Below are 12,769 nucleotides of genomic sequence, written 5' to 3' on the forward strand. Positions count from 1 at the left end.
CAATTTGGATCAAATTATGATCACTCAGACCCCACCCTCCTCTAACCTCCCACTTAAAATCAAACACTCTACTTGCTGCCTCATTCATAAGCGTCACGTCAATATCACTCACACCCCTAGGCCCATCAAACGTATACCACTCACTCGGCTCATTCAGAATGTGAAGGCCCTTAGCCAACACCCATTCATTCATTACCTCGCCTCGAACGTGGCTTTGATATCCAGACGAATGTCTAGATACCTTACTAAACCACATCGAGGACGAGGCATTCGCATCCAACCCTAGGACTAATGGGCTACCACTCGCCAGAAGTAGTAACTTATCCATATAGCCCAGGTAGGGCTCTAGGGGCTCGCTAAATTTGCAATACAAACTAGCGACAATCATTCTACCGAACTCCCCCTCTATAGACACACACACCCCCTGTTGTGACGAATCCAAAACTACACAATCGTAGCCGGAATCATTCACAACTATTGCAGCATTAACCCCAAGGTCCGTAAAGACCCTAAAACCTCCAGGAAGACCCCGAACCACACCATTGGTGGCGTAAGGCTCCTGAAGTAAGGCAATGCCACACCCCCCCTCAATCATACAACCCCCCAACTCACACATAACGGCATACGACCCCTGACAATTAAGCTGAAAAACCCCCCCCATCAGTGTCTGGAGAGGGCACGCTCAACAACGCCACAGTAAATCGGGCAAACAGCTGACATCATAAGATGCCCAGCTGGCCTACCCTTAAATGCACAGTTGCGACAATGAGGGGCATTACCACAACCAGCAGCTCTATGTCCTTCTTGACCGCACCGTCTACAAACATCTGATTTGGCCCTACACTCAGCCACTCTATGGTCAAAACCCATACACCGGAAGCAGCCAGCAACTGGGCTATCCGGTCGAACCCTGAAGGAGAACCACTTTATGTAGCACCTTCCCGCCTCCAAAAGGGCGGACATTAATTTGTCCGACCCCTCAAGGACAACGTTGGTGCTACCATCAGCAGCCACCTTCCAGGGCCGACTGACCATCCGCACATCTGACTTTCGTGCCTCAGGGCTGATGTCCTGAAGGTTCAACCGAAAGAGCTCCTCCATGAAGTCATCATGGGAGATTTCGGTGTGAACCCCCTGAACCACAACCCGCGGACCCAACTTCCGGTTCACACTCACATCCAACCCCACCTCCCCGAACTTGGCATTATTCGCCACCTTTTCCCTCTCTAAAACAGAGGGGGTGCGAATAACCACCCCACCACCCTTAATCGGCTTCACCTCGTGTACACGCACTCCGAGGGAAGGTCCCACCTCCTTCACGACCTTCTTAATCACCTCCTTAGAGGAGGTGGTAGGGACCTTGCTTCTCACCACCACCGACCAAGTCTCAACCGGCTTCGGCAATGCCGGAGCAATCGCCTCCAACACTGGCGCTGGAGGCGCACGCACCGACTCAGCCGTAGCCAAACCCACAACCGACCTCTTCGATTGGGGAATAGATCCCCCACAACCCCCCCTGAGAGCGTCAACCTGACCGCGAAGATGGGCATTCTCGGTTACTACCGTCATCAGAAGCGCCTCGTACTTCGAGGCAAGCTCCATCAGCCCCTTCGCAGTAGTGACCTCAAAGTCTTCAACCCCAAACACCAGTGCGTTTAATTCCGCCGTCACTGCCTTCATGGCAGCAACATGGCTAATAGCGCCTCCCCCAACCACACCACCATTTTCTCCACCCTCCTTAACAGCGCTAACAGGACACTCCTTTACAGAAGTACCCTTAATGCGCTTCTTCCCCTTAATCCTTACTACACCTCCACGCTTGCTAACAATAGGGTGGACAACCACTTCTTCAGCGGTGTCACCCATATCAGCACAACTACTCCCATCCCCTAACATCACCAACGACGGCGATCCTATCCTAACCTTCCTACGCGGCGGGGACCCAACCGAAGGTCCAGTACCTTCATCAGCCGACGAGGTCTCCACTGCTAACGCTAGCTCTTTCCCCTCATTCCCAGCAGGGTGCTTAGCCCTTCTCCTCCGTGAGGGAAGCATTTCTACTTCCGGCCTTTCACCAGGCAGGCTGATCCGCCGGCAAAACACTGACACAGAAGCCACTCGACCAGACAAGACTTGGAACAGCTGCTCTCAAGACACGTGTGACTGAACGCACTGAAGGAACTAACTATAAGAATAGAATCGTCCAGTAGCTGCTACCACCTAAGCAGTCGATTATTGCGAAATCGCAAGGGCACAACCCACAACTCCAGCCAACGGTCTGGAACTGGTCACCCAATAAACCGCCGGACAGAACAAAGTCCCCGTAACGGCTCCAAGCCAACCGATGTGGAGCTGAACCAAATCGCACTGTAGGTCAAAGGTTAACAGCTACGAACGCAGTCTAAACAAAAATCAGCACCTTCAACACTCGGACAGACACCGGCACCCTTTGAGCAAAACCTGCCCAATCCCCCCGGAAACAAGTGGCAACTCAGTACCAGACACTCGACACAACACTCACTGGCAGAAAAACCAAAAAGCAGAAAAACAACAAACACAGAAAACACTGAGACTCTATGAGAGTCAGCACCCACGCTAACAATGTGGGTAAACCACGTAAACCCCAAAAGGTACTACCTAACACGCGCCTACACACACAAAACTACTGTGCTCAAAAACACCTGTGCTCGAAAACACCTGTGCTCGAAAACAACTGTGCTCGAAAACAACTGTGCTCAAAAACACCTGTGCTCAAAAACACCTGTGCACGAAATCACCTGTGCTCAAAAAACACCTGTGCTCAAAAAACAACAAACGAAAAAAAAAAAAAAAAAAATTACGTCACACAAAAAACACTTGCTCAAACAAATTTTCTTTTCACAAACACAAATTCAAATTTCCAAAAATACACTCAACTACACGTATATAAATAAACACCTGCCGCAATGTAAAAATTTTCAAAAGCCAGCTATGATATGCACACACAAACTAACAAATGAGAAAATATACATACAATTGTATATATATTCAAACACTTGCAGTAATGTAAAAATACACAAAGCCAACTACAGAAAAAGTATACACGTACTGACAAACTTTATCTACACATACAATCGAACATATATTGAAAATGAAAATTTTTTATGAAAAACACACATATATACACACACGTATATATTAATATACTAATGCGTAAATATGTATGCAAATGCGCTAAAAAACTACCACAAATCACAAACTAATACACAAATACTCAAAATGAATGTACTTACATCCAATGCTGAGGGCTCCCACACAAAAAATACCAATTCACACAAAATTCACGACACAGAAAACGCACAGAAACGAAAACACGTCTGAACAATCTGAAATTCTACAATCGAATAAACAGTAGATAGGGACATCTAAAGCCAATATTAACGTGAGTACCTGCCGACGACGGCCTTACCTCACGGTGCTCAAAAGCACAGCGGATCAAATCAATGCGATGATCAGCGCCCCGAAAAATGCAATGCATTATTCAGTACCAATTGGCGTGTGGAATGGACACACTAACCACCTTGGTGAGGTTCGAGGCCTATCTAAAACCTCTGCCGTACTTTGGGTCCGGCACCCGTTTGCAATGCAACTCCACATTGAGTGACAAATATCACTCTCCCCGCATTCGGGTATTAAACCACAACCACCACGATACTCCCCGAGGGGCCAGTCCGCACGAGTAGGTTGGAGCGAACTCCAAGGGCTCCTACTCCCCGTGGTACCAGAATTAAGTCTCCGGTCAGACCTCGTAGTTGAAACTACTACCAGTTGAGCTTCCATACTGCTCTGGACTGGTGACCAGGGGTTGGACCCCATTCTCTCATCCAATACACACACAATACACACACCATTCACACAAAGAAACCATACTTAGTTTCCAGCTAATTGTCTTCGCCGCTTAAACACCTCACGCGCAAACACACCAAATAATTCTAATCGTTCGGCATCCCAACTAGTGGAGATCACACCACTAACATCTAACCGTCCATCAGTCCAACTAATCCCCATACCCCCAAGGTCCCTAATGTCCGAGTACATCGGGCATTCAGCAATAACATGCACCCAATCCTCAACACGCGCCCCACACATACATTCCATTCTATCAGAGAGGCGCCTCTGATCCAAAAAAGCATTCAAAGGCCCATGCCCCGTAAGTAGGAAACCCAGACTCAAACAGAATCTGAAATCTGGGTTTTCCCCAACAAACCCAACATCCCGAATGTACTCATAAGTCACACGACCGTTAGGACTATTATCCCAACGGTCTTGCCACCTACTCCTAACCCTGTCATCTAGAAGCCTCTTGCTTCCTAGATATCCCAACCTCTCCACATCATCGTCAGAAATCCATTCATTCCGCAGCAATAACACACTCAAACCCCTCCTCAACCTGAAAGAAACAGCACGCTGTAAAACAATCAGGTCAAGAGGGGGCACACCCAATAAAACCTGCAACGCATCCGTAGAAACGGTGCGACATACAGGCAAACAGGCAAGCATCATGCAACGCTGTATAGAAAGAAGTTTTCGATGACCCGAAACCATCGTAGCCACCTTCCACCATATAGGAGATCCATAAGTGGCACAGGCCACAAACAAACCTCGATATATGGAGCGAACAGCACGACGCCCGAGACCCCAATCACTCCGTAAAACGCGGCTGACACTACCAACAATCGCCTGCAGCCGCCGCTTCACATTCACTAAGTGTGGAGTAAAACACATTCTTTCACTCATGGTCAACCCCAGATATTTGACTTGCGTCACATACCTGATGCTGACCCCATTCACACGGACAACCGGTGGAAGCCCCGGTGACAGTCTACCCTTTAAGAGCATTGTCACCGTTTTATCCATCGATATATCAACCCCCACACCCACACCCCAATTATGAGCAATCTCCAACAATTGCCCTCCTACCCTTTCAATCTCAGACCTCGAACAGCCTTCAACTAAAAGAAGCAGGTCATCCGCATACGCACAACACCTGCAGAGTGGTTCAAGCTGCCCAAGCAATGAGTCCATCATGAGGTTCCAAATATATGGACCACAGATGGATCCCTGCGGGCAGCCACGAACCACTCCAATCTCCACACTCCCATTCATACCAACGATAGAGGCTTTCCTGTCCGAAAAGAAGCTCCGCCAGAGACTAATTTCCGAACAGTTAAGTTCCTCTAGCCGTTGAATCACACGATCCCAGATTAGGTAATCAAACGCCCCCTTGAAGTCAACAAATATGCCAAGGACATATTTGTTGGTATTCTCCCTCACAGCATTCTGAACATACATCCAGGCATCTTCTACACTGCGTCCTTTCCTGAACCCATACTGCCTATTCGACCTCAAATCCCGCGTTAGCTCCTGAAGCCGTTCCACCATAACTCTTTCCAGCACTTTTCCAAGCACTGGAAGGAGACTGATGCCCCGATAAGAACGAGGATCACTCCTGATCTTATCAGGAGACTTCAGGAGAGGAACAACCCTGGCACTTTTCCACTCACGTGGAAAATATCCCTCACAAATGCACTTATCATAAATGACCTCCAAGTATTCCGGAATGAACTTCCACAAGCATTTGCACATCTCTCCGTTCAGACCATCAAAACCTGGAGACCGTTTAGACCTGACCAGGCCAAAGGCATATCCCAGCTCCCCATCATCTAATGGAGGAACAGGTACCTCATGTGCATGGGGTGCCTGAACCTCAGCCCTGGGAAAGAACGCTCCTAACAGAACCCCAGCACACTCTCTCCACGTTGATAACACAGTGTCACCAACACGAAGAGAGGTGATATCCTCCCTCTTACGACCCCTGCAGATCTTATAGACCTGACCCCAGGGGTCATCCCTATTGTCATTCACAAAACTCCTCCACTCTTCTTCTTTAATTTTCACAATCATATCTTTATATTCATTCATCGCACAACTAAAATCATACCTAAACTGGGACAGCCTGTCAGAATTGAACCGCCGAGCACGTTGAAACTTTCGTCTCAACCGCCGGACAGTCCTCCTCTTCAAGGTTAACTCATGCGTCCACCACTTAATTTTTCTTACCCTAAAACTTCCACACTTCCTGAACAATCTGTCATTCACACCCCACACCAACTCACACAGCCGAGCAATTTGCTCATCCACTTCCAGATCATCAAACACTCTAAGCGGTATTTCTAACACCACTTCCCTTACACTCTGTCCATATCGGTTCCAGTCAATACCAGAGGTACGCCATCGCCGCAATGGACTCACACACACCAAAGGAGGGGAACGAGGAGCAACCACAATTTGGATCAAATTATGATCACTCAGACCCCACCCTCCTCTAACCTCCCACTTAAAATCAAACACTCTACTTGCTGCCTCATTCATAAGCGTCACGTCAATATCACTCACACCCCTAGGCCCATCAAACGTATACCACTCACTCGGCTCATTCAGAATGTGAAGGCCCTTAGCCAACACCCATTCATTCATTACCTCGCCTCGAACGTGGCTTTGATATCCAGACGAATGTCTAGATACCTTACTAAACCACATCGAGGACGAGGCATTCGCATCCAACCCTAGGACTAATGGGCTACCACTCGCCAGAAGTAGTAACTTATCCATATAGCCCAGGTAGGGCTCTAGGGGCTCGCTAAATTTGCAATACAAACTAGCGACAATCATTCTACCGAACTCCCCTCTATAGACACACACACCCCCTGTTGTGACGAATCCAAAACTACACAATCGTAGCCGGAATCATTCACAACTATTGCAGCATTAACCCCAAGGTCCGTAAAGACCCTAAAACCTCCAGGAAGACCCCGAACCACACCATTGGTGGCGTAAGGCTCCTGAAGTAAGGCAATGCCACACCCCCCCTCAATCATACAACCCCCCAACTCACACATAACGGCATACGACCCCTGACAATTAAGCTGAAAAACCCCCCCCATCAGTGTCTGGAGAGGGCACGCTCAACAACGCCACAGTAAATCGGGCAAACAGCTGACATCATAAGATGCCCAGCTGGCCTACCCTTAAATGCACAGTTGCGACAATGAGGGGCATTACCACAACCAGCAGCTCTATGTCCTTCTTGACCGCACCGCCTACAAACATCTGATTTGGCCCTACACTCAGCCACTCTATGGTCAAAACCCATACACCGGAAGCAGCCAGCAACTGGGCTATCCGGTCGAACCCTGAAGGAGAACCACTTTATGTAGCACCTTCCCGCCTCCAAAAGGGCGGACATTAATTTGTCCGACCCCTCAAGGACAACGTTGGTGCTACCATCAGCAGCCACCTTCCAGGGCCGACTGACCATCCGCACATCTGACTTTCGTGCCTCAGGGCTGATGTCCTGAAGGTTCAACCGAAAGAGCTCCTCCATGAAGTCATCATGGGAGATTTCGGTGTGAACCCCCTGAACCACAACCCGCGGACCCAACTTCCGGTTCACACTCACATCCAACCCCACCTCCCCGAACTTGGCATTATTCGCCACCTTTTCCCTCTCTAAAACAGAGGGGGTGCGAATAACCACCCCACCACCCTTAATCGGCTTCACCTCGTGTACACGCACTCCGAGGGAAGGTCCCACCTCCTTCACGACCTTCTTAATCACCTCCTTAGAGGAGGTGGTAGGGGCCTTGCTTCTCACCACCACCGACCAAGTCTCAACCGGCTTCGGCAATGCCGGAGCAATCGCCTCCAACACTGGCGCTGGAGGCGCACGCACCGACTCAGCCGTAGCCAAACCCACAACCGACCTCTTCGATTGGGGAATAGATCCCCCACAACCCCCCCTGAGAGCGTCAACCTGACCGCGAAGATGGGCATTCTCGGTTACTACCGTCATCAGAAGCGCCTCGTACTTCGAGGCAAGCTCCATCAGCCCCTTCGCAGTAGTGACCTCAAAGTCTTCAACCCCAAACACCAGTGCGTTTAATTCCGCCGTCACTGCCTTCATGGCAGCAACATGGCTAATAGCGCCTCCCCCAACCACACCACCATTTTCTCCACCCTCCTTAACAGCGCTAACAGGACACTCCTTTACAGAAGTACCCTTAATGCGCTTCTTCCCCTTAATCCTTACTACACCTCCACGCTTGCTAACAATAGGGTGGACAACCACTTCTTCAGCGGTGTCACCCATATCAGCACAACTACTCCCATCCCCTAACATCACCAACGACGGCGATCCTATCCTAACCTTCCTACGCGGCGGGGACCCAACCGAAGGTCCAGTACCTTCATCAGCCGACGAGGTCTCCACTGCTAACGCTAGCTCTTTCCCCTCATTCCCAGCAGGGTGCTTAGCCCTTCTCCTCCGTGAGGGAAGCATTTCTACTTCCGGCCTTTCACCAGGCAGGCTGATCCGCCGGCAAAACACTGACACAGAAGCCACTCGACCAGACAAGACTTGGAACAGCTGCTCTCAAGACACGTGTGACTGAACGCACTGAAGGAACTAACTATAAGAATAGAATCGTCCAGTAGCTGCTACCACCTAAGCAGTCGATTATTGCGAAATCGCAAGGGCACAACCCACAACTCCAGCCAACGGTCTGGAACTGGTCACCCAATAAACCGCCGGACAGAACAAAGTCCCCGTAACGGCTCCAAGCCAACCGATGTGGAGCTGAACCAAATCGCACTGTAGGTCAAAGGTTAACAGCTACGAACGCAGTCTAAACAAAAATCAGCACCTTCAACACTCGGACAGACACCGGCACCCTTTGAGCAAAACCTGCCCAATCCCCCCGGAAACAAGTGGCAACTCAGTACCAGACACTCGACACAACACTCACTGGCAGAAAAACCAAAAAGCAGAAAAACAACAAACACAGAAAACACTGAGACTCTATGAGAGTCAGCACCCACGCTAACAATGTGGGTAAACCACGTAAACCCCAAAAGGTACTACCTAACACGCGCCTACACACACAAAACTACTGTGCTCAAAAACACCTGTGCTCGAAAACACCTGTGCTCGAAAACAACTGTGCTCGAAAACAACTGTGCTCAAAAACACCTGTGCTCGAAAACACCTATGCTCAAAAACACCTGTGCACGAAATCACCTGTGCTCAAAAAACACCTGTGCTCAAAAAAAAAACAACAAACGAAAAACAAATTACGTCACACAAAAAACACTTGCTCAAACAAATTTTCTATTCACAAACACAAATTCAAATTTCCAAAAATACACTCAACTACACGTATATAAATAAACACCTGCCGCAATGTAAAAATTTTCAAAAGCCAGCTATGATATGCACACACAAACTAACAAATGAGAAAATATACATACAATTGTATATATATTCAAACACTTGCAGTAATGTAAAAATACACAAAGCCAACTACAGAAAAAGTATACACGTACTGACAAACTTTATCTACACATACAATCGAACATATATTGAAAATGAAAATTTTTTATGAAAAACACACATATATACACACACGTATATATTAATATACTAATGCGTAAATATGTATGCAAATGCGCTAAAAAACTACCACAAATCACAAACTAATACACAAATACTCAAAACGAATGTACTTACATCCAATGCTGAGGGCTCCCACACTAAAAATACCAATTCACACAAAATTCACGACACAGAAAACGCACAGAAACGAAAACACGTCTGAACAATCTGAAATTCTACAATCGAATGAGTAGATAGGGACATCTAAAGCCAATATTAACGTGAGTACCTGCCGACGACGGCCTTACCTCACGGTGCTCAAAAGCACAGCGGATCAAATCAATGCGATGATCAGCGCCCCGAAAAATGCAATGCATTATTCAGTACCAATTGGCGTGTGGAATGGACACACTAACCACCTTGGTGAGGTTCGAGGCCTATCTAAAACCTCTGCCGTACTTTGGGTCCAGCACCCGGTTGCAATGCAACTCCACATTGAGTGACAAATATCACTCTCCCCGCATTCGGGTATTAAACCACAACCACCACGATACTCCCCGAGGGGCCAGTCCGCACGAGTAGGTTGGAGCGAACTCCAAGGGCTCCTACTCCCCGTGGTACCAGAATTAAGTCTCCGGTCAGACCTCGTAGTTGAAACTACTACCAGTTGAGCTTCCATACTGCTCTGGACTGGTGACCAGGGGTTGGACCCCATTCTCTCATCCAATACACACACAATACACACACCATTCACACAAAGAAACTATACTTAGTTTCCAGCTAATTGTCTTCGCCGCTTAAACACCTCACGCGCAAACACACCAAATAATTCTAATCGTTCGGCATCCCAACTAGTGGAGATCACACCACTAACATCTAACCGTCCATCAGTCCAACTAATCCCCATACCCCCAAGGTCCCTAATGTCCGAGTACATCGGGCATTCAGCAATAACATGCACCCAATCCTCAACACGCGCTCCACACATACATTCCATTCCATCAGAGAGGCGCCTCTGATGCAAAAAAGCATTCAAAGGCCCATGCCCCGTAAGTAGGAAACCCAGACTCAGACAGAATCTGAAATCTGGGTTTTCCCCAACAAACCCAACATCCCGAATGTACTCATAAGTCACACGACCGTTAGGACTATTATCCCAACGGTCTTGCCACCTACTCCTAACCCTGTCATCTAGAAGCCTCTTGCTTCCTAGATATCCCAACCTCTCCACATCATCGTCAGAAATCCATTCATTCCGCAGCAATAACACACTCAAACCCCTCCTCAACCTGAAAGAAACAGCACGCTGTAAAACAATCAGGTCAAGAGGGGGCACACCCAATAAAACCTGCAACGCATCCGTAGAAACAGTGCGACATAAATGGACACAAAATCTATACCGCCGCCCACCTCCTCCGCTACGTTAATGGCCTAAGCCGCTATCCTCACACACTTTTGGGAATACACACGATGTGTATAATCCCTCACGTACCTGCTCACTGTGTCTATTTTCACAACGGGCTACCGAAAAATCCGGAAAAACCGAAAAATTTTATCACTTTCAGAAATACTGAAAAATACTTTTTAAAATCGTTTTTAAAACTCGCAATGATGCGCAAACACGTCCGTTCACTTCGAGGTTCTACAAACAACTGGGTGAGTAGATAGGGACAGTAGGAATCTCGTTAATCCATTCATGCGCGTCACTAATTAGATGACGAGGCATTTGGCTACCTTAAGAGAGTCATAGTTACTCCCGCCGTTTACCCGCGCTTACTTGAATTTCTTCACTTTGACATTCAGAGCACTGGGCAGAAATCACATTGTGTCAACACCCGTTAGGGCCATCACAATGCTTTGTTTTAATTAGACAGTCGGATTCCCCAAGTCCGTGCCAGTTCTGAATTGATTGTTAATTGATAATCGTTATAATTAAATAAGAATATATATCTTGCGATATAATTCTTATAAAATTTTAGCAAGAAAGTTCCACAATTGGCTACGTAACTACTATCCGGGGAACAAGAACCGAAATTCTCTATTTACCCAGAACGAGTACATAAACCATGGTATTGCTTCCCAATCAAGCCCGACTATCTCAATCTTCAGAGCCAATCCTTATCCCGAAGTTACGGATCTAATTTGCCGACTTCCCTTACCTACATTATTCTATCGACTAGAGACTCTTCACCTTGGAGACCAGCTGCGGATATTGGTACGGCCTGTTGAGAAGTTTGCGTAACCCCACCATAAATTTTCAAGGTCCGAGGAGAAAATATCGACACAACAGTAAATGTCATGCTCTTCTAGTCCATCTACCATATCTCTCTTCGAAAGACTTCCATGGTAGTACGACTATAAAACAGAAAAGAAAACTCTTCCGATACCTCTCGACGGCTTCTTTATGGTCGTTCCTGTTGCCAGGATGAGCACAAGGCCCATTTTTAATAACAAACGGATACTCAACAGGTTACGGAATTGGAACCGTATTCCCTTTCGTTCAAAATTATTCAAGTGTTTAATTACTATGAAGAAAACATAATAATATATATTCTCAACAATTCATTAAAACTTGAAAATTTTCGGCTTTCGCCTTGAACTTAGGACCGACTAACTCGTGATCAACCACTGTTCACACGAAACCCTTCTCCACTTCAGTCCTCCAAGGTCTCATTCGATTATTTGCTACTACCACCAAGATCTGTACCAATGGCGGCTCCATGCAGGCTTACGCCAAACACTTCTAAGCACACCATTGTACCCTCCTACTCACTAAAGTTTCAAAATTTATAATCCAACCGAAATTGTATTATAAATCATGTACTTTAGCGGTAATGTATAGGTATACAACTTAAGCGCCATCCATTTTAAGGGCTAGTTGCTTCGGCAGGTGAGTTGTTACACACTCCTTAGCGGATTACGACTTCCATGTCCACCGTCCTGCTGTTTTAAGCAACCAACGCCTTTCATGGTATCTGCATGAGTTGTTAATTTGGGCACCGTAACATTACGTTTGGTTCATCCCACAGCGCCAGTTCTGCTTACCAAAAGTGGCCCACTGGGCACATTATATCATAACCTCAACCTTCATATCAAGAAAGGTGAGGTTCTTACCCATTTAAAGTTTGAGAATAGGTTAAGGTCGTTTCGACCCTAAGGCCTCTAATCATTCGCTTTACCAGATAAGATTATTTTACATAATATTTAAATGCACCAGCTATCCTGAGGGAAACTTCGGAGGGAACCAGCTACTAGATGGTTCGATTGGTCTTTCGCCCCTATACTCAATTCTGACAATCG

At 47.2% G+C, this 12,769-nt stretch overlaps 1 pseudogene; it reads right to left on the reverse strand.

Annotated features, from left to right (window-relative positions):
- Window positions 1-11,070: 11,070 nt before the first annotated feature.
- The window catches only part of LOC128923571 (large subunit ribosomal RNA), a 2,790-nt pseudogene continuing 1,091 nt past the window's right edge, over window positions 11,071-12,769 (reverse strand).

Source organism: Zeugodacus cucurbitae, chromosome Y (genome assembly GCF_028554725.1).
Source record: "Zeugodacus cucurbitae isolate PBARC_wt_2022May chromosome Y, idZeuCucr1.2, whole genome shotgun sequence".
In the NCBI taxonomy this organism is placed as follows: Eukaryota; Metazoa; Arthropoda; class Insecta; order Diptera; family Tephritidae; genus Zeugodacus; species Zeugodacus cucurbitae.